The sequence below is a fragment of the Glycine max genome, chromosome 4 (assembly GCF_000004515.6).
Source record: "Glycine max cultivar Williams 82 chromosome 4, Glycine_max_v4.0, whole genome shotgun sequence".
In the NCBI taxonomy this organism is placed as follows: Eukaryota; Viridiplantae; Streptophyta; class Magnoliopsida; order Fabales; family Fabaceae; genus Glycine; species Glycine max.
The window spans coordinates 21,186,105-21,206,504 of NC_016091.4; positions in this window are offsets into that span (position 1 = coordinate 21,186,105).

Here is a 20,400-nt window from a genome sequence, read left to right on the forward strand (position 1 = left end):
ATTCGGTCATGCCGTAACCACGTTGGAAACCAAAAAGAGGTAAAATAATAATATAATAATCAAAAAATATCTTTTAGTAAAATAAACCAAAAAAAGCAATCGCACGTTTCTCTTTGGGATTTCTCTTTCTTGATTGAAATTGACTAATAACTAAAGTGAAACTAAGGCTAAAATCAACTCGCAAAATCAAGCTTGTCCGCAAAAATCACTAAAAAGGATTTTAAGGTTCGATACCTCAGTTTTTCTCACCAAGTAAAAATGGATCATTTTAAGGTCCAACGCCTTAAAAGGACCACCTTCCAAGTAAAAAGAATCGCTTGATTCGCCCTTTAGAAAGAACTACGCAAGTCTGATTTCCTCTTCGACGGAGGGTACGTAGGAGCAAGAGCCCCGCTTTTGTCGACCTCAAAAATAAAAAAGGAAATAAAAGCTTCGATACGCAATTTCACACAATTGTAATTTAAGGTTGTTGTCCTTTGGGACAAACGTGAGAGGTGCTAATACCTTCCTCGAACGTAAATACAACTCCCGAATCTGGAATATTCTTCATGACCGGTTTCCTTCGGTTTTTTCGATGTTTTCCATAAATAAACGTTCGTGGCGACTCCGTGCATTTTCCTCCTTCGGAAGACGCACCCGTGAGCCTCACCTCGCTCGCCCGCAAAAGGGTAGGTTGCGACAGTTGGCGACTCCACTAGGGACTGTTTTTGTGAGTTAGGCCTATTTTAGGAAATTGTGGAATTCTGAAACTTTGTGTGTGCATTTTTTTTTTAACTGTGTAAATATAATAAATGTTTTCTTTCCCACATTTTTACACTACATTCTAAGCACCCACGGGTTTGAGTAAAAAAAGGGGCGCTATACCTGGGTTCATGAAAATCTAAGGAATGGAGGTGGATCTATGGTCATGCTAGGTCTTCGACTTGCTTGATAATAGTGAAACCTCGTCTAGAGCTTTCTCTCTTTATAATGTGTTCTCACTGGTATTCCATACCGCCGCAATATTATTATATTGAGTGATGATACCTCTAGAAAACAGCCATGTGAGATATGGATCGTTGGGAGTAGTTATTAGAGACCCCTAGATATTATCCTATAGGTCCCTAAAATAGGGGCACAGAGCAAACACGCTGCGTGCCATTTTAAACACTGCCATGCATGTAGTCCTAAATGTCATGTATGCCTTTGCTGTATGATTATTTGTGGATATTGCCATGCTGTGTACATCCCCGTGTTATGCTTTTTTCGCGTCTGCATCATGTCGTCACGCACGCGTTGTATGTTGGTCTCATCTTTTGTCATGGGAAGCCGGAAGGTCCCTATCACCTTCTTAACTACACACATGGGGAACTGCGTCCCCGAATGCGCAAGTAAGAAGAAATGATTTTCCGGGCTCTCGTGTCTGAAAATGCATTCATATCACGCATCTCTTCAAGGCATCATAATGAACATATCGTTCCTGCATTTGTCCGTTATCATATTCCAGCGTCACATTTTGCATCAGTCATTGCATCATCATAACCATATGCATTCAACAAACTTTTTTGATCTACAAATTGCATACCAATTGTTTTCATGTTTGCTCATGCGTGACCCTTGCGTTTTCCTCTACAAAACAAAAACAAAAAAGAAAGCGCGAAAATTCACGCTGCATTCTTAGTTGCATATATTCGGTACCATGAGCCAACCATGTTGGGATCATAAACCCATTTCACTTAAAAACAAAATGATTGAACATGGTACCTAATGCATGGTTAACTAAGAAAGGATGTTTCTTCGGGCATCTCAATCTCATAATTACATTTTCCATGCATAGCATGCGTATTCCCGAGTCTTTCATCCCTATGAAATGTTGATGAAGTATTGGCGATCAAAATTGCCATTCCCTGGGTTATGGGGTTGAACCAAGCTCGTGCTTTTATAAAAAGGTTCATCGAGTCAAGTTAAAGTATGGAACTAACCATCTTGCAAAAAAATTGGGGCAAAAGATGGATCGTGTTACATCGTTGCTTTGTCTACTGCCAAACACATTTAGGACTGTCGATGTCCCTGTTACTTCTAGTTTCACCTTGAAGAAGATGTCATGGACCATGTTGAAAATCTAAATTGATTCAACCCCATATCCTGCGTAAAAATTCGCAATACTTCAACTGTGCATCATTCGCATACATCCATGTTGTTCATTGGTTGCATTGCTCATTGCATTCTTTCCTGAAAAAAAAGAACTTAATCATTGTTATAAAAAAGAAAAGAACACGCTTTACGGCGCCCTTACCGAACCTGTGCTAGAGCAAGAGTAATGGGTGAAGTAGAGGAGGTGCAAAAGCAGATGGAGGCCGACATGGAGGCCATGAAAGAGCAAATGGCCACAATGATGGAGGCCATGATGAGCATGAAGATAATGGAAGCCAATGCGGTTGCAGTTAACGCTACCAGCGTTGTTGCTAAGGTGAACCCGACGTCCCCATCCGGCATCAACCAAATGAATCATCCAACCTCAAATATGGTAGGCAAAGACTTGGGAAGTATGGACGGCCCCATGATGTGCAAATTCAAAATGAGCACGCCTTCTCCCATGTTGAGCTTGCCTCCCAACTATACACCACCCAATGTGGTGTACACTCCCAATGAGATTGTCAATAACTCCACTCCCATACTCATTGAGAGTCGACAACCCCAAACTGATCATGCACATGTCTCTTAAACCGTGGAGGAGACACATGAAATTCGCCACCACAATCTAGCCGACTTCGAGCCTTGCCTCGGATATGCCACTGAAGGGCAAGCAGTTGGTGGTATACCCCTGCAAAACACTTTGGAGGACCCTCAGTATCACCCCCAACTACACCTCTTGCATTCCACAACAAGTAAAAACCCTCATGCTATGGCAGAAATGGGAAAGTTGGATCATCTAGAGGAAAGGCTCAGGGCCATTGAAGGAGGTGAAGATTATGCCTTTGCTAACCTAAAAGAGTTGTTCCTAGAACCCAATATCATCACCCCTCCCAAGTTCAAGGTGTTGGACCTTGACAAGTACAAGGGGACTACTTGTCCCAAGAACCATCTAAAGATGTATTGTCAGAAGATGGGGGAATACGCAAAAGATGAGGAATTGCTAATACATTCCTTCCAAGAAAGTCTTACTGGGGTAGCTGTTACCTGGTACACTAACTTGGAATCTTCCCGAGTCCATTCTTGGAAGGACCTAATGGTTGCCTTCGTTAGGCAGTGTCAGTATAATGGCTTCGGATAGGATGCAACTACAGAACATGTGCAAAAAAAGGGGGCACAGATCTTTCAAAGAATACGCCCAAAGGTAGAGAGACCTGGCAGCCCAAGTGTTTCCCTTAATGACGAAGAAAGAAATAATAACAATGATAGTAGAGATATTACTAGTGTTCTATTATGGAAAATGGTGGGTTACACACCTTCAAGCTTTGCGGATTTGGTCTTCGCTGGCGAAATGATCGAAGTGGGTCTAAAAAGAGGCAAATCTGATCATCATGCTTTGATAAATGCAAAAAAAACTGGGGCAAGTGAAAAGGGTGAGAATGAGGGAGAAACCCATGTTGTGACTGCCATTCCTATACAGCCAAGTTTCGCACCAACCCAACAATGTCGTTACTCAGCCAATAACAAACCTTCTCCTTACCCACCACCCCGTTATCCACAAAGGCCATCCCTAAATCAACCACAAAGCCTGTCTACCGCACTTCCAATGACGAACACCACCTTTAGCACAAACCAAAACACCAACCAAGGAAGGAATTTTGCAGCAAAAAGCCTGTAGAATTCACCCCAATTCTGGTGTCTTATGCTAACTTACTCCCTTATCTATTTGATAATGCAATGGTAGCCATAACTCCTGCTAGGTTTCCTCAACCTCCATTTTCTGAGGATACGACTCCAATGCAACGTATGCTTGTCATGGAGAAGCCCCGGGGCATTTCATTGAGCACTGTATGACCTCGAAGCGTAAGGTGCAAAGTCTAATTGATGTGGGCTGGCTGAAATTTGAGGAGAATCGCTTGTTGGATCTTAACACTGACAAGCGACACCACACATGGGGCGATTTTGAAAGCTGTTGTTAGATGTCTCTAATGAGTCATCAGGATTTTCAAGTTTATGCCATTATTATAAACCACAGTTACAATAAAATGGATAAATTTGACATTTTTGTCCCTCATCCTCTCACAAACGCAGCTTTGCTTATTCAACTTTCACCGGAATGTGGGTGCAAGCCATTGGTCTGTTTGCTCAAGCGACCTGTGCTCCTGAGTTTGGACTTCCAAGACCGTTCAATAAGAAATTACTCGTGCTACACATTTGGTGGGGGTGCCGTAAAACAACGAGTAAAGTTCAAAACAAATAAGTTTCAAAATATAAAAAAAAAGAGTTAAAAAAAATGAAAAAAAAAGCATTTGATTGACTGTGTTTCCAAAACGTTCATGTGACCTCATTTTATCATTCCGGAAAGTTTGTCTTTTTAGATAGAAGTGAGTTATCAAGAATTGGATGTGGGACAAACGGCCTCAGTTATCTTAAGAGGGGGGGGGGGGTTGAATTAAGATACAAAGACTATTCCCCAATTAAACTTTCACTCTCTCTTTTTGGATTAACAATGCACCCTTAACATGAATTACTCAAAAGACAATTCAAAATAAACTTCTTTAAAGCAAAAGATAAATAGCAATAAATAAAAGAAGTTTAAGGGAAAAGAGGAATGCAAACTTGATTTATACTGGTTCGGCCACTTGCCGTGCCTACGTTCAGTCCTCAAGCAACCCACTTGAGATTTTCCACTCTCTTTGTAAAACTCCTTTTACAAAGTCTGAACCACACAGGGACAACCCTTCCCTTGTGTTCAAGAATCCTCTACAACAAGAGACCCACGGTCTCTTAATCCCTTTTCCGAAATAAGAAGAAGAGAAGAAGAAATCTCTCTTAAAAGAGATAGATTGTACAGTGAAGATCAATCAAAATTCCTTATTGAATATGCAAGTGGTTGACCACGGAATCTTTTTGAGAGGATAAGACAGTTCAATTCAGAAAAACTCTTAATCTTTTGAGAGGATAAAACTTTTTGGGCAATGAAAAATCTCTTTAAAGTTATGTTTCCAAGTCACCTTTGATGGCCATTCATAAACCATTTGAATAGATGTGACTATTGGAAATTATTTTCTGAAAATCTCCTCTGGTAATTGATTACAAGACTTGTGTAATCGATTACAGGCTTTAAAATTTGAATTAAAACGCTTAATAAACTGCTGGTAATCAATTACCATCCATGTGTAATCAATTAAACCTTATAAATTTTGAATTCAAATTTCTAGTGACTGTTATAAACATTTTCAGCTGCTGGTAATCGATTACCAGGGAGTAAATCTCAATTTAAAATGATTTAGATAAAATTCTTTGGCCAAACCTTTTGCTTTTTCAATTTGGAAACTTCTTCCAAAGATTCTAGAGATCAACTTGATTATACATCTTGATTTTCTTGGATTCTTGTCTTGAATAAAATTTAGAAGCACTTGATCCTTTGGCAACATCAAAACATCAAAACGTCTTGCTTCTACATAGGAGTCATTTGACTTAATCCATCAACTAAAAAGATCCGTCAACTATTTCTCGTCCTTGGAAAATTCTTTTTGCAAGAATCAACTGCTTCTTTCATTTTTCCTCACTACGAGGTTGTGAAAACAAGACAACGATTGGTACCTCAAAGCCTTACACTGGGGCAATGAGGGGCATCGTGCATGAGCCTCAAGTGAACATAGGGGCAGATCAAAAGTTCTCACCTGTCGATGTTTTTAAACAAAAGGGGATAAACCCTAGAATTTTAATGGATTTATTAAACATCAAACTACTCCATTGTCATCACTCCAAAATGGTCAAGTGACTAAATCAAACAGAACATACACTCTGAGGGAGTTCCCGAAGAGATTTGCAAAAGATAGGATAAGGTTGCATGAATTATCACCTTTTTCAAAAGGACAATCAATCTGTGTTTTCTGAAAAAATTGAATCAAAATCAAAATCAGGGAAAGAATGTCATGAACATTGTAAAACTTTCTGTTGCATTGCATTGTTTCATATGAAATCCATATTTACCAAATTTCAAAGGTTGCATAAATCTAAATCCCTAAAAATCATGTTAACTGCATAGATGTCCTACACCTAATGTCCCATCTTTTGGAATTTGGGATGACTGGCCCTCTCAATGAGTCAATCTCTTGCTTTCTCAAAAGGGTGGACCCTTGGGTACTAGTACCCTCACCCTTAGAGGGCTACACGCCCTTGCCATCAGAGGACTACACGTCCTCACCTTCAGAGGGCTACATGTCCTCGCCTTCAGAGGGCTACACGCCCTCACCTTCAGAGGACTACATGTCCTCGCCTTCAAAGGGGCTACACGCCCTTACCTTCAGAGGACTACACGTCCCCCCTTTCAGAGGGCTACACGCCCTCACCTTCAGATGACTACACGTCCTCGCCTTAAGAGGGCTACACGCCCTCGCCTTCAAAGGATTGGACGTCCTCACCTTCCAAGGGCTACACGCCCTCACCTTCAGAGGACTATACATCCTCCCCTTGAGAGGCATACATTTCCTCGCCTTCAAAGGGCTATACGCCTTCACCATCAGAAGGTTAAATGACCTCACCTCTAGAGGACTGCACATCCTCACCTTTAGAGGGCTGCACGCCCTCGCCTTCAAAGGGCGACACGTCCTAAACTTCAGAGGGCTGCACGCCCTCGCCTTTAGAGGGCTACGTGTCCACATTTTCAGTGGGCTCCATATCCACATCTTAAGAGAATTTAAGGTCCTCTGCCCTTAAATGCTTAACCGAGACTTGAGCTCTCGGTTAAGGGGCCAGTAATTTCCTTTTATCAATTCTAGGGCCACCCCCTGATATTGGAAGGCGACCAACTGTGCGAGCACAACCAGAGAGGGAGGCTATCGCCCAACTACTTTGCATACCAGGGCAAGATTTCACCCGTGCCGCTGCAAAGTGACGAGTGCAGATCATGCGCACCAACATGACCACTCTTACACAGACATTGCTACTTAGCAACATTCTGCCCAGCGACCGCAATGCCGATCTCCCCCTGCGGAAGTATCAGTTGGTCTGTGTCGTCCCAACATAGGTAAGTATGCATATGGTTCAACTGATTTCTGATGCCATATACTATTTGTAGGGATCGCGCCCACAAGACTCCCAGTGGACCCGGAGGAGCCCAACAGGGCCCTTGGGTTTCCAGCTCTAGTTAGGGGCCTCTATCAGTCCTACAGGGTGCCCGTCCCCCCCCAGCAAGGTTATGCCATCATGACATAGGTAAGTATGCACTCCTCTCAACTAATTTCTGATGTCATCTATTGTTTGCAGGGATCGCGCCCGCAAGACACCCAGTGGACCCGAAGAAGTCCAACAGGGTCCTAGGGTTTCCAGCTCTGATTACGGGTCTCTGTCAGTTCTACGGAGTGCCCGTCGCCCCCAGCAAGTTCATCAAGCCCCCTATTAACCGGGCTTTCATCAAGAAGTACTGCGCCCCCAGGCAAGCGCAGGGCAAGACACCACAGCAGCCTAGGGATGGCCGACAGCGGGCAACAAACGCACTGTCACCACCTCTAGAGTTCACCTCAGCTCATTCACAAAAGGTTAGAGCGTTGCCTACGACACATGGCCGACCAATAGGTGACCAAGTCCAAAGCCAAAGGTAAGCAAAGTACTAGGTCCATGACCGACAAGTCATAAGGCGTCCAGCTCAAGACGTTAAAGAAGCGCTACTAGTACCTTTTAAATCTCTGCTTGTTATTTGATCACTTTTATTTTTCAAGTCATAGTAGGACACACCTAGTTGCTCATGATCCTAGGAATTTAAGTAAAATAAGCACAAGCTCGGAGGGTAGTCATACCTCACAAAATATATATATATGTATGTTTAGGTAGAAAGATACCTTAGATAAGCATGTATGTAGCAAAAAAATACTTCACAAAATATATACATGTATGTTTAGGTAGCAAGATACCTTAGATACGCATGTATATAGCAAAAATACCTCACAAAAATATACATATGTTAGGTAGCAAAATACCTCATGAAAAAAAAACAAAAAAACAAAAACAAACAAGAAAAAGAACAAAATATATCTTTCGGTTGAAAAGCCAACATGCTTTTGAAGAGAAATAACTTCCAGCTTTTCTTTGAAAAAAGATTCACTGATCATAACCAGTTTTTTGAAAAAATTTGTATACACCTGAAGGGTGAATGTTGTGAAAATTTTCCCGAACGCCCAAAATGGACTCGGATGAATTGATAAAAGAACATATTTTGGAAACACTAGGTTGACTTAAATAGGGAAAATGAATCCTGAGCCCTAGTGTCACATGGCAATAAAAACTTGATGCTTGAGTGTCCTCATAGGTGCATGCATGACCAGTTTTGCATAAAATTTCCTAATCGTCATCGTTGCATGTGTATCATGGAAATAATGTGGGACATCTCCTTTATCCCTGAACCGCGGGCCGAACCAACACCCTGACATATATCACGTTTAGCCGTTCTACAAGCCTTGAGCCAAAATCCCAATCCTTGCCCTCGGAAGAAAACAAAAAAAAGGGAGGGAAAATTCCCAATCAAAGAGTGGGAGAAAGCAAAAAGAGAGAAATTTCCCGATCAAAGATCGGAAGAAAACAAAAGAAATATGCAAAAAGGTCTTTGGAGCAGACAATATCTGAACAATACAGAATTGTTGTAACATCCTGGAAATTTCTACCCGGAATTTTTGAAAATGATGTATTTTGAATGATTATATATATAAGTATTATTCAGTGTATATGCCTATATGTTCTTGGTAGAAGTAGGAATAGTGGGGGCAAGATATGCGGGTTAGGCTAATTAGGGAAGAGAAGTCCATAACTAGGAGGTTATGGGTTAATTCTTAATTAATTAGTTTAAAAATCATCATTTTGCGTGCAACTTAGAATTTAACGAAACCAACCTCTGAACCACGCTCGGGGTTTTATTCTGAGCGTTTTGATATATATATTGCTTGCTTTCGAAAATTGGCCCCGACGGACACAGAGAAACGCGAGAAACTGGAACCAGAGAAACGACACGCAAACCGAGGCAGGATTTTTAGCGTTTCAAAGGTCAGATTTTCCTCACTTTTGTGACTGAGTATGGGTCACAGTCAAAAAGAGAAAGTGGGCCCTTCTTGCTCCACTCAAATGGAGACATGTGGCATTGCTTAAATAAAATAATGGAAAAAGGGAAAACCCTTTTTATTTAAGACCAAAAAGCTTTTCTCTCTCCTCACTCAGCAAAACAGAAAATTTCAGACAGCTCTCTCTCTCCCTCACGTTGCCATCCTCTTCCCCTCCATTCTCCATTGAAACCCCAACAAAGCTCCAACCTTTGGTGCTCATTTCTGCTCCAAATTGTGAAAGGAGAGCATTTTTGGGGTCGTGAAGTGCGTGGCCACGAGTGGGACTTCGAAAATCGAGGTTTGGGTGGACTTCTTTCTCCTTTGATTTTCGTGGGTATGGGGTTTGGGGAGATATGATGGGTAGTCTTGCTAGGTTTCTGCTGTGTGATGATTATTTGTGAAGACATTTGCTGAAAACTTGTTGAAATTGCCATGTTTGGATGAGTTAAACATACCCATTCTGTTTTAGGGTTTTGTGATGATGTTTGTGATGTTGTATGCTGAAAAACTGCTCATGGAAAACTGTTAGAGATGAAATGTAGAGTTAACCTAGGGTTGGAAAGTGAGAATGTGATGTTATGAGTGGGAAAAAGAGTGAGGCTTTGAGAGTTGGAAGGCTAAGTCTGAATTCTGTGGTAAATGGAGGTTAAAGTGAGTTAATACTAGCTTGAAATGTCATTTAGGACATGTGAGAAAGGTTAGGCTGAGCTAGAGAGAAAAACAAATGACCAAAGTGAACCAAGAGCCATTTCTAGGGCAAAATTGGGTGTTGAAGAGTCGAATTTTAATTCGGTGGAAATTTAGGTGTAAATCCAGTTTGAGCAAGTTTAGATTGATGTTATAGACTTGTGTGAGGTGAGAGTTTGCTCCAAATTAACCTCATTCTCAATTTCACTTTTCAAACCTTGAAAATCCATTAAAATGAGGAGTTTTGAACACCTAGATTTTGTGTTGCTGTGGTTTGAAGCTTTACTTTGGTTTAGACATGATTGATACATGATTTGGGACTTGTAGGATTTGATTTGGGCAAGATTGGATGAGGGGAAGTGTGGTTTTCGAAATATGCTCTTTGTGCAGATTTTGCTGTAAAATTGTGCAGCAGAATTTTGCACAAGTGCAGAAAAATCCATGTATTTGCTGGTTGTGGAAAGAGTAATGTAGAATGAGTTCTGGATGTTTGCTAGTAGATCCCAACGGTCAAAATGTAGGCTTATGCACTATAGACTTCCAGTAAAATTTTGGAGTCGATCCAACAGTTAACGAATTGGATCGAAGGAATTGTTACTGGGGTCTTTAAGTGAGAAAAGTTGTGATTTTGGTTAGTGTGTTGAGCAGAATTTTCTGCCTTGCCCTGTTTTGCTTGACTGTGATAGCTTGTGCTGTTTGAATGTTGTTTTGCTTGGATGTTGTGGTAGCTTGGGAGGATTGATGGGGACCCGGTGTTGAGAGAAACGAGGATATGGGCTACGTGGGAGTACGTGAGCTCAGTTGGAGGTGGGCAACAGGGGATGGTGGGTTTATGCGCGCATTGTGGATGTGGAAAACTTGTTGTGCACCATCGCCCGACCGCCACCTAGTACCACATGTGATGGGTACCCCATAATCCTACAAGCTTGAGATGAGGAAGTGTTGAAGGGTGAAACTTCCTGCTTTTATTGTTGACCACAGAGTGGTACCTGGAGATATGTCGCGGGGGTCAGGAGACCTTGGGGACGTCAGGTGGGGTGCTATTGCCCAAAACCAAGCTTGACCAATCCCGACCCAACCCGGGCATAGTCGGTCAGTGAGAACCTGTGATGTACCTAAGCAGGCGAGCTCCTGGCAGTCAACAGATAAAAGGAACAAAGACCACAAAGCAAGGAGGCTTGTGGTGGCTGGCCAGCTATGAATTTTGTGTGATATGTGTAGTATGGCCTCTGGTAATCGATTACCAAGGGTGGGTAATCGATTACAAGGCTTAAAAATGAAGACAGGAGGCTAAGATGGTCTCTGGTAATCGATTACCACGGGGTGTAATCGATTACCAGGCTTGAAAACGAGGTCAGGAAGCTAGGGAAGCCTCTGGTAATCGATTACCAAGGGGTGTAATCGATTACCAGGCTTAAAAAGGGAACTGGGAGATGGTGGAAGCCTCTAGTAATCGATTACCAACCTGTGTAATCGATTACACAGAGGAATGGGTCACTGGTAATCGATTACCAGGCATGTGTAATCGATTACACAGTGCATTATTGCATATTTCATGTCCTGAGGCTGTGTAATTCAAGTTTAGCCTCTGGTAATCGATTACCAAGGCTGTGTAATCGATTACCAGAGATGGAAAGCCTTAAAATACCCCTTTTACTTGCATGTAGTGGTTATGAGACAAATGGTGTGCAGTGCAGTTAGATTCTTGTGAAAGAGTCTACCCCTTTCTTTTCTTTTTTATAGATCGTGATGGCGGCGCAGCTAATCCGTGATCGAGTAGAGATGGAGTGCCTAGAGGGAGCTTGGGAGACCCTCGAAGGCAACAAGAGGTGCCGATTTCGGGGCACCATTCGATTCACGGCTACTTCTTTGGTGCATCCAGATGAACTTGCACGGACGCTTCAGCGCACGGTGGAGTGGACAGCTCCTTGGATTAGTTTTGTGTATTTTTGAGGGTGGGTGTATCTAGGACTGACTGTTAGGTTTACTCTTTTGTTTTGTATGGGTAGACTTGATGTATAGGAATTTGATTATTGTATACTTGTGGCTGAAGCCACCACTATGGACACCTTTGTTCTGGATGACACTATATATATTTTGTAAAACTCCCATATTTTGGACAGCTTTAAATGATGAATGCATTTATGATCGATCTTGTTATTTGAAAAGAAAGCGTTAGCAACTTTATTTGTAAAAAAGTTTATCGACCGTATTTTATTCTTTTATTTTCACGTGACGACCTAAAGTAATGGCTAGTACATTCTTTCTTTTGAAAAAGCAAAATAGTTTAGAGATTATGAGCGGTGAGAAAGAAATGACTCCGAATAGAGTTGTGAACTGGCCATTCAGGACTCTATAGTGAGGATTTTCCTTCGAAACCTTGTTTTGGTGAAAAGACAAAGAAATGAAAAAGAAAAAGAAGAAAAAAAAATTTACCATGGTTTTTGTTAATTAAATCATTACTATTAAACCAGTCATTATTTTGGGGACGCCACAATTGTCAGCAAGTAAACAAAAAAGAAAGGAAACCATGACCTAAAGTGGTCCTCTCCCTTTGATTGCCAACCAAAATCCTGTGCGTCGATGACTTGTTCACCTCACACTAAACACAAACAGAAAAGGAAAAGGCCAAAAACACTCAAAGCCAAATTTCCCACCAAGAAAACAAACCATTCCCAAGGAAAAGTCCTATTGATCCATGATCACGCATGTAATATTTGATTTGATAGGAAATGATTTGCAAAATCAAGTCATGACATATTTATGGTTCGGAATTAGGATAAAACACTTACCTGTGTGAGATTGATACACTTTGAGTGATTTTCTTCTATTTTTGTTAAACCCAGTGCTTCCTCTAAATGGTCATTTAGAAACGAAATGCTAACATCCAAAATCTCATTTACGGTTATGAGAAAATTTCATCAGCATACTCTCCTTCCCCGATAGTCACATTGTTTTTCATCCAAAAAGCATTTGTTGCTATGATCAGTTGGAAGTTTTGTGTCTTTACTAAAGCATGTTCGCATTTTTGTGAAGAAAACACCGAGACTATTTTTAGTCTCACAGTTAGCAAGAACTACGTAGGTCTGAGTTTCTCATCACAAATTGAGGATACGTATGAGCAAAAGCCCTGCTTTTGTCGACCACCCCACCTTTTGTTACCGTGACCCAAGAGTCCGGTGGCATGCGGAGCCACATGACTGTGGGATCCCCAGATTCGTATTCTTTTCATTTTTATGTATGTTATCTTGTTTCTATGACTTGAGGACTAACATTTGTTTTTGTTGTTTTTCGAGTGTCCTTTGTTTTGTGCATACATTTTGTTTGGACTGTTGCGTTAGTGCTTACTTCGTTATTGTCGATAATGTTTGTTGAAATTTTGGAACCTTGTAGAGTTTTCCTTTTGGAACGTCGTCCTAAAAATAAAACGAACAAAAATCATGATAACGCCAAGAATAGAAGAAAAGAAAGAGGCGTTGTGAACAAATGTCGTGTCTATATATAAAGAAAAGAAAAGAGTTTTTTATATGTAAAAAATGTATGGAAAGATTTTGTGTGTGTGTAAATAAGGTGTGAAAAGAAATTCTTGTGTGTGAGTAACGAGTGTATATAAAGAAATTTTTGTATAAACCATGTGTATGTTGAAAAACGAAAAAGAAATCTTTGAACAGGAACAAAGTTTTTATATAGACCGTGTTGATATAAAGAGAAAGAGTTTTTAATGCGTGTGTATACAGAAAAAGTTTGTCGTGTATAGGAATGTAGGTGTACAAAGAAAAGCTTTCTCATAGTTGGTGATGGATGTATAGTTTTTCTAAACATAAAAAATGAAACAAAAAGAAAAAGAAAAAGAAAGAAAGACCTCGAAGGTCGGCATGTTATGGTCATAGGAAGCATAAATCATTCATAGAGAGCAAACATATCTTTTGGAAACAAGAGACTGACGCTAAGAGTTTATTTTCTAGAATAACCGAGATAAGAATGGATGGATTCGTTGAACCGATGAAATAACATAACTTGGAAATATTGGGTTTACTTGTGTAAATCCCAAGCCTTAGTATCACAATGCCATAAACTGGATGCTTGAGTACCCACCTAGCTGTATCCATGACTAATTTTGCACGTTGTTTCCAAATCATCATTGTTACGCATGCCTCGTGGAAATAATATGGAAATTCAACCGGAGACCGACACCTTGACACACGAATTTGTTTTGCCCCAGATATCAAAATCGGGCTCGCACGATGAAAAGACCATGTTGAGACACAACCTTAAGCTACTTTGAACCTTGGCCCATGTAAAGAATCCTCATCCTTTCCCCCGAAGAAAAGGACAGCAGAATCTCCTAAAGGGAGAGCGAATAACGAATGCTAAAATCCGAATTCCCAATAAAAAATCGGAAAGGAAGAAATGAAAAGTGTTAGACAAGTGGCCTCAGATATCTTAAGAAGGGGGGGGGGGGGTTGAATTAAGATATTCCAAACTACTTCCCCAATTAAAAATCTATTTCACTTTTATTCAAGTTATGAATTCCCTTAATGACAATCTTCTTAAATATTGATTCAAATAAAACAATTTGAATATGAATATAAAGCAATAATAAATAAAGGAGATTAAGGGAAGAGAAAGTGCAAACTCAGATTTATACTGGTTCGGCCATACCCTTGTGCCTACGTCTAGTCCCCAAGCAACCCGCTTGAGAGTTCCACTATCTTGTAAATTCCTTTTACAAGTTCTAAACACACAAGGACAATCCTTCCTTTGTGTTTAGAATTCCTTTACAACAAGAGACTCACAGTCTCTTAATCCCTTAGAGAATGAGAAGAAGAAGAATGAATCTCTCTAGAAAGAGATGGATTTTACAGATTGAGCACTCAAATAATTCCTTAATGAATTGCAATTGAATTGGCCAAGGAATTCTTAAGAGGATAAAATGATTTTGCTTTTTGAAAGGATAAACACTTGTTGTTCTGAAAAACTCTGAGCAATTTCGTGTTTGAGTCACATATATATAGACCATTGGTGGTCATGAATAAAGCCTTTGAAAAGTTGTGACTCTTAGAAATATTTTCTGAAAATCCTGTCTGGTAATCGATTACAGGAATTGTGTAATCGATTACAGCTTCTAAAATTTGAATTAAAACGTTTACTAACTGCTGGTAATCGATTACCAAAATTGTTTAATCGATTACACAGTCTAAAATTTTGAATTCAAATTTTAGTAGCTGTTATAAAATATATTTGGCCACTGGTAATCGATTACATCCTCTGGTAATCGATTACCAGAGAGTAAAACCTTTGTAAAACACTTTTTAATTTAATTACTTGGCCAAACCTTTTGCTAATTCAATTTAGGAATTCCCTTCCTAATTTACTAGTGATCATCTTGATGTTGTGACTTGTAATCTTGAAGTATTGTCTTGAATTTAATCTTGAAAAGCCCATTTACATCAATTGCATCATATCATCATGATCATCATCAAAACATCAAAAGCAATTGCATCTACAATCTCCCCCTTTTTGATGATGACAATACAATACCTGAAATCAAGATTCAAGCAAGCAACAAACAATTGTATATAGATAAAATGTGCGTTTACTCCCCCTATATTTCGGAATTTATGATCACTTGATTTCTAAGGTTGTTAAGCTTTTTCTACAACCAACCTTTTCTCCCCTTTTGGCAACATCAAAAAGCCAAAGAACTAGGGAATCAACACAGATATAACAATGGAGTAGAAAGATATAAAGATCAGAGTATAAAGCGTAACCATCCAAACTCACAAACAAGAAATAATCAATCCAGAATCCAAATAACTCAAAATGTCAGCAACCACACAATGTCAAAGCAGAAAAAGTCTGAAATCTTAATACCACAAGATAAATAAGCAAAGTACTTAACGTAATAATTGAAACTCTAAGAAACTTAAATAGCCAAAATACACGGCTTATTCAAGACTTATAATCAGAAACTAAAATCTAAGAAGACGGAGGTGGTGGTGGAAGATCGAAACTCTGACGAATGTATCCGACATCCTCTTCAAGTTGTGTGAGGCGAATGTCCATACCGGCAAAGCGTGTATCTAACGAGTCAAAGCGGTCACCAACATAAGAACGAAGACCCCGTAATTCGGAGAGGACTTCATTCATGAGTGCGGAATCTTCACGTTGAGGAGGAGGTGAAGGAGTACGTTCATCTTGAGGAGGGAGTGCATCCTTCTTCAGCCATTGACCATTCCGATCTTTACGGTACCCAAAGGAGGTCACGGCACCAGCACCAATTGCAAAGGAACGCTTGACTTGAACAAAGGGTTCATCATCAAGCGGAATTTGAAAATGACGCAAAAACAGAGTAATCAAATGTGGATAAGGAAGAGGTGCATTAGCCCGTAATGCCTTATGCATTCGGTACCGAACCAAATGGGCCCAGTCGATCTGACGACCGGTAAGAAAAGCCCACATAAGAATCAAATCCTCCTTAGAGGCCTGTGCTAAATTTGAAGACCGAGGAAGCAAAATTCTAACAATGATATAATGCATGATGCGATTATCAAATGTTAATGACCCGGCCAGCAATCTACCGGTCATTTCAGCCTGATCATTGCAGACCATACGGCGAGCATCATGACTCGAATAATCAAATTTCCAATCATCAACAATGGTGCCCTCAAAAGGTGCACCTTGACTGGGTAAATGAGTCAAAGAAAAGAATAGTGATTGATCAATGACCATCGAAATACCATGCACCTTAGAAATAATAATGCCATCCTAAATTTTTAAATTGCAGTAGAAGACCTTTACAAGTTCCGGATAATATGGCAATTTTAATTACATGAAATCAACAAGACCAGAATTTTGAAACACTTGATAGCAATCAAACGTTTCATCATTAAAGAATTCTATGTCTAGGTACTTAGGGTCTAAGATTATTCTAGAAGAAAACTGAGAAAGGTACCGTAGACGCTGATCATCGGATGAAAACAATGTTGATGATCTTGGAGATGTCAAGGAAGGATGAATAGGTGCTGTGGGTGCTCCGGATGGGCCGTGGCGGCGATGGGCAGCGGCGGCAGCGGTGGAGGATGATCCCTTTCTCTTCTTTGATGGCTCTGCCATTTGATGAAGTTTTTTATGGATTTTGATCGGTGGAAGTGAAAGAGGAGTGAAAAAGAGGAAGATTGGGCTTTACGGGACGTGATTTGGTGAAGAATTGAGTGAGAATCGAAGATTTGAAATTTTAGGTATGGAGGAAAACGTGGAGGAGGCTTTGGCTGCGCAGCAGCTCTGGTTTCGTGAGTATTTATAGAAGATGACGTATTGTAATTGATTACAGGTATTGGTAATCGATTACAGGACCAATAAGCCTACTGGTAATTGATTACAGGATGTTGTAATCGATTACAGGCTGCCTGTTCATGTGTAATCGATTACACTGGATGGTAATCGATTACCAAAGCCTATCCTAGGCTAGTTTCTTAAGAGAATATCTATGTTTGTGCTCAAATACATCCTATATGATTAATTTTCACTACTAATACACTAAATTCAATCATTCAATTATTATATACACAAGAAATCATAAATTCTATCATAAAAACAAGAATTCAAACAAGATCAAACAAACAAAATAATCTACAATCAATAAGTAAGAGTAAATCAACCAATCAATCAACCATTCAATCAACCAATCAATCCCTATTTTTCTAAATCTCTTACATCTAAGAGACCTAATTCTCTTCTAATAGAGAAGAACACTTCCTTGGGGAGAGGTTTAGTGAAAATATCAGCAAGTTGATTCTTAGTATCAACAAATTCTAATACACAATCTCCCTTTAGGACATGATCTCTAAGAAAGTGGTGTCTAATCTCTATATGTTTAGTTCTAGAATGTTGAACTGGGTTTTTGGATAGATTTATGGCACTAGTATTATCACACTTAATAGGTATGCGATCAAGAATGATGCCATAGTCAGATAATTGTTGCTTCATCCATAAAATCTGTGCACAACAACTACCGGCAGAGATATACTCCGCTTCAGCAGTAGATAAAGCAACACTATTTTGTTTCTTACTATGCCATGAGACAAGATCTGATCCAATGAATTGACAAGTTCCACTTGTACTTTTTCTATCAGTTTTAGAACCGGCAAAATCAGAATCAGAATATCCTATTAAGTTACATGTTGAATTCTTAGGATACCATAATCCTAAATTGATTGTTCCTAATAGATATCTCATGATTCTCTTTACTGCACTTAAATGTGATTGTTTGGGGTTGGATTGAAACCTAGCACACATGCATACACTAAACATAATATTAGGTCTACTAGCAGATAAATAAAGAAGAGATCCGATCATACCTAGATATTGTTTTATGTCTATAGACTGACCAGATTCATCTTTATCTAAGTAACAACTAGTGCTCATCGGTGTAGACATGTGTTTTGCACTTTCCATCCCGAATCTTTTGATTAATTCCTTGCAGTACTTGGACTGATTGATGAATATACCTTCTTGAGTTTGCTTGATTTGTAATCCCAGAAAGTACTTTAGTTCTCCCATCATTGACATTTCAAATTCACTTTGCATATCAAGGGAAAACTCCTTGCACAATGAATCATTAGTGGATCCAAAAATTATATCATCAACATATATTTGAACCAACAAAATATCATTATTCTTTCTCTTTATGAACAATGTGGTATCCACTTTAACTCTAGAGAATTCTTTTTCTAGAAGAAAATTGCTTAAGCGTTCATACCATGCCCTAGGGGCTTGTTTCAAACCATAAAGAGCCTTTTGTAATTTATAAACATGGTTTGGTTTATCAGGAATTTCAAAACCAGGGGGTTGTTCAACATATACCTCTTCTTGAATTAAACCATTTAGAATGGCACTCTTAACATCCATTTGATAAAGTTTAAAATCCATTATGGATGCATATGCCAAAAGCATTCTAATGGCTTCTAATCTTGCAACAAGAGCATATGTTTCTTCATAGTCTATTCCTTCTTCTTGATTATACCCTTTTGCTACTAACCTGGCTTTATTTCTAATAATTATACCATGTTCATCTAATTTATTTCTAAAAACCCATTTTTTTCCTATGACAGGATAATTTTCAGGTTTTTCTACTAATTTCCACACATTGTTTCTTTCAAATTGGTTTAGTTCTTCTTGCATGGCAATGATCCAATTATCATCTCCTATGGCTTCTTTTATATTTTTAGGTTCAATCATAGATACAAAAGCCATATTATTGCATAAATCTTTAAGAGAATGTCTAGTTGTTACCCCTTTTGAGATATCACCAATAATGTTTTCGAGGGGATGATCTCTTGAAGCTTTCCATTCTCTTGGAAGTTCATTATTGGATTTGACTTCTTCTGGAGGATCTTCATTGTTTCCTTTATCATTTCCTTTGGAATCTTGTTCATCAATATTCATATGTTCTAAAGAATCTGCAATGTCATCTAGCATATTCTTTCTTGACAAGATAGCATTAGATTCATCAAAGGTAACATGAATGGATTCCTCGATATTCATAGTTCTTTTATTATATATCCTATATGCTTTGCTTTGTAATGAATATCCAAGAAAAATACCTTCATCAGATTTTGCATCAAATTTTCCTAGATTATCTTTTCCATTATTGAGCACAAAGCATTTGCAACCAAAAACATGTAGATAAGAAATATTAGGTTTTCTACCATTAAATAACTCATATGGGGTTTTCTTTAAAATAGGTCTTATTAAGGCCCTATTCATGATGTAACATGCAGTATTGACCGCTTCAGCCCAAAAAAACTTTGGAAGAAAAGTATCATTTAATAAAGTTCTTGCAATTTCTTCCAATGACCTATTTTTCCTCTCAACAACTCCATTTTGTTGAGGGGTTCTTGGTGCAGAAAAATTATGTTCAATACCATGTTCATCACAAAATAATTCAAAATCTTTATTTTCAAATTCACCCCCATGATCACTTCTAATGGATGCAATCTTGAGATTTTTCTTGTTTTGTATGACTTTAGCAAGTTTCCTAAATGCTTGGAATGAATCACTTTTATGTGTAATAAATAATGTCCAAGTATATCTAGAGAAATCATCAACTATAACTAGAGCATAGTAATTTCCTCCAAAACTCATGGTTCTAGATGGACCAAATAGATCCATATGCAATAACTGTAAGGGTTGAGTGGTTGAAACAACATTCTTAGGTTTGAATGAGACTCTTGTTTGTTTGCCCTTTTGACATGCATCACATAGTTTATCTTTTTCAAATTTCAATTTAGGCAAACCAACTACTAAATCTTTTGAAATTAATTTATTTAAGTGATCCATGTTTATGTGAGCAATTCTTTTATGCCATAACCATGGATCTTCATCTTTACTAAGAAAGCAATGATTGTTTTCTTGTTTTATGCTTAAGTCTATCATGTAAACATTATTGACTCTATGTCCTATATGCTTTATATTAATGTCATGCTTATGTTCTATAAGACAT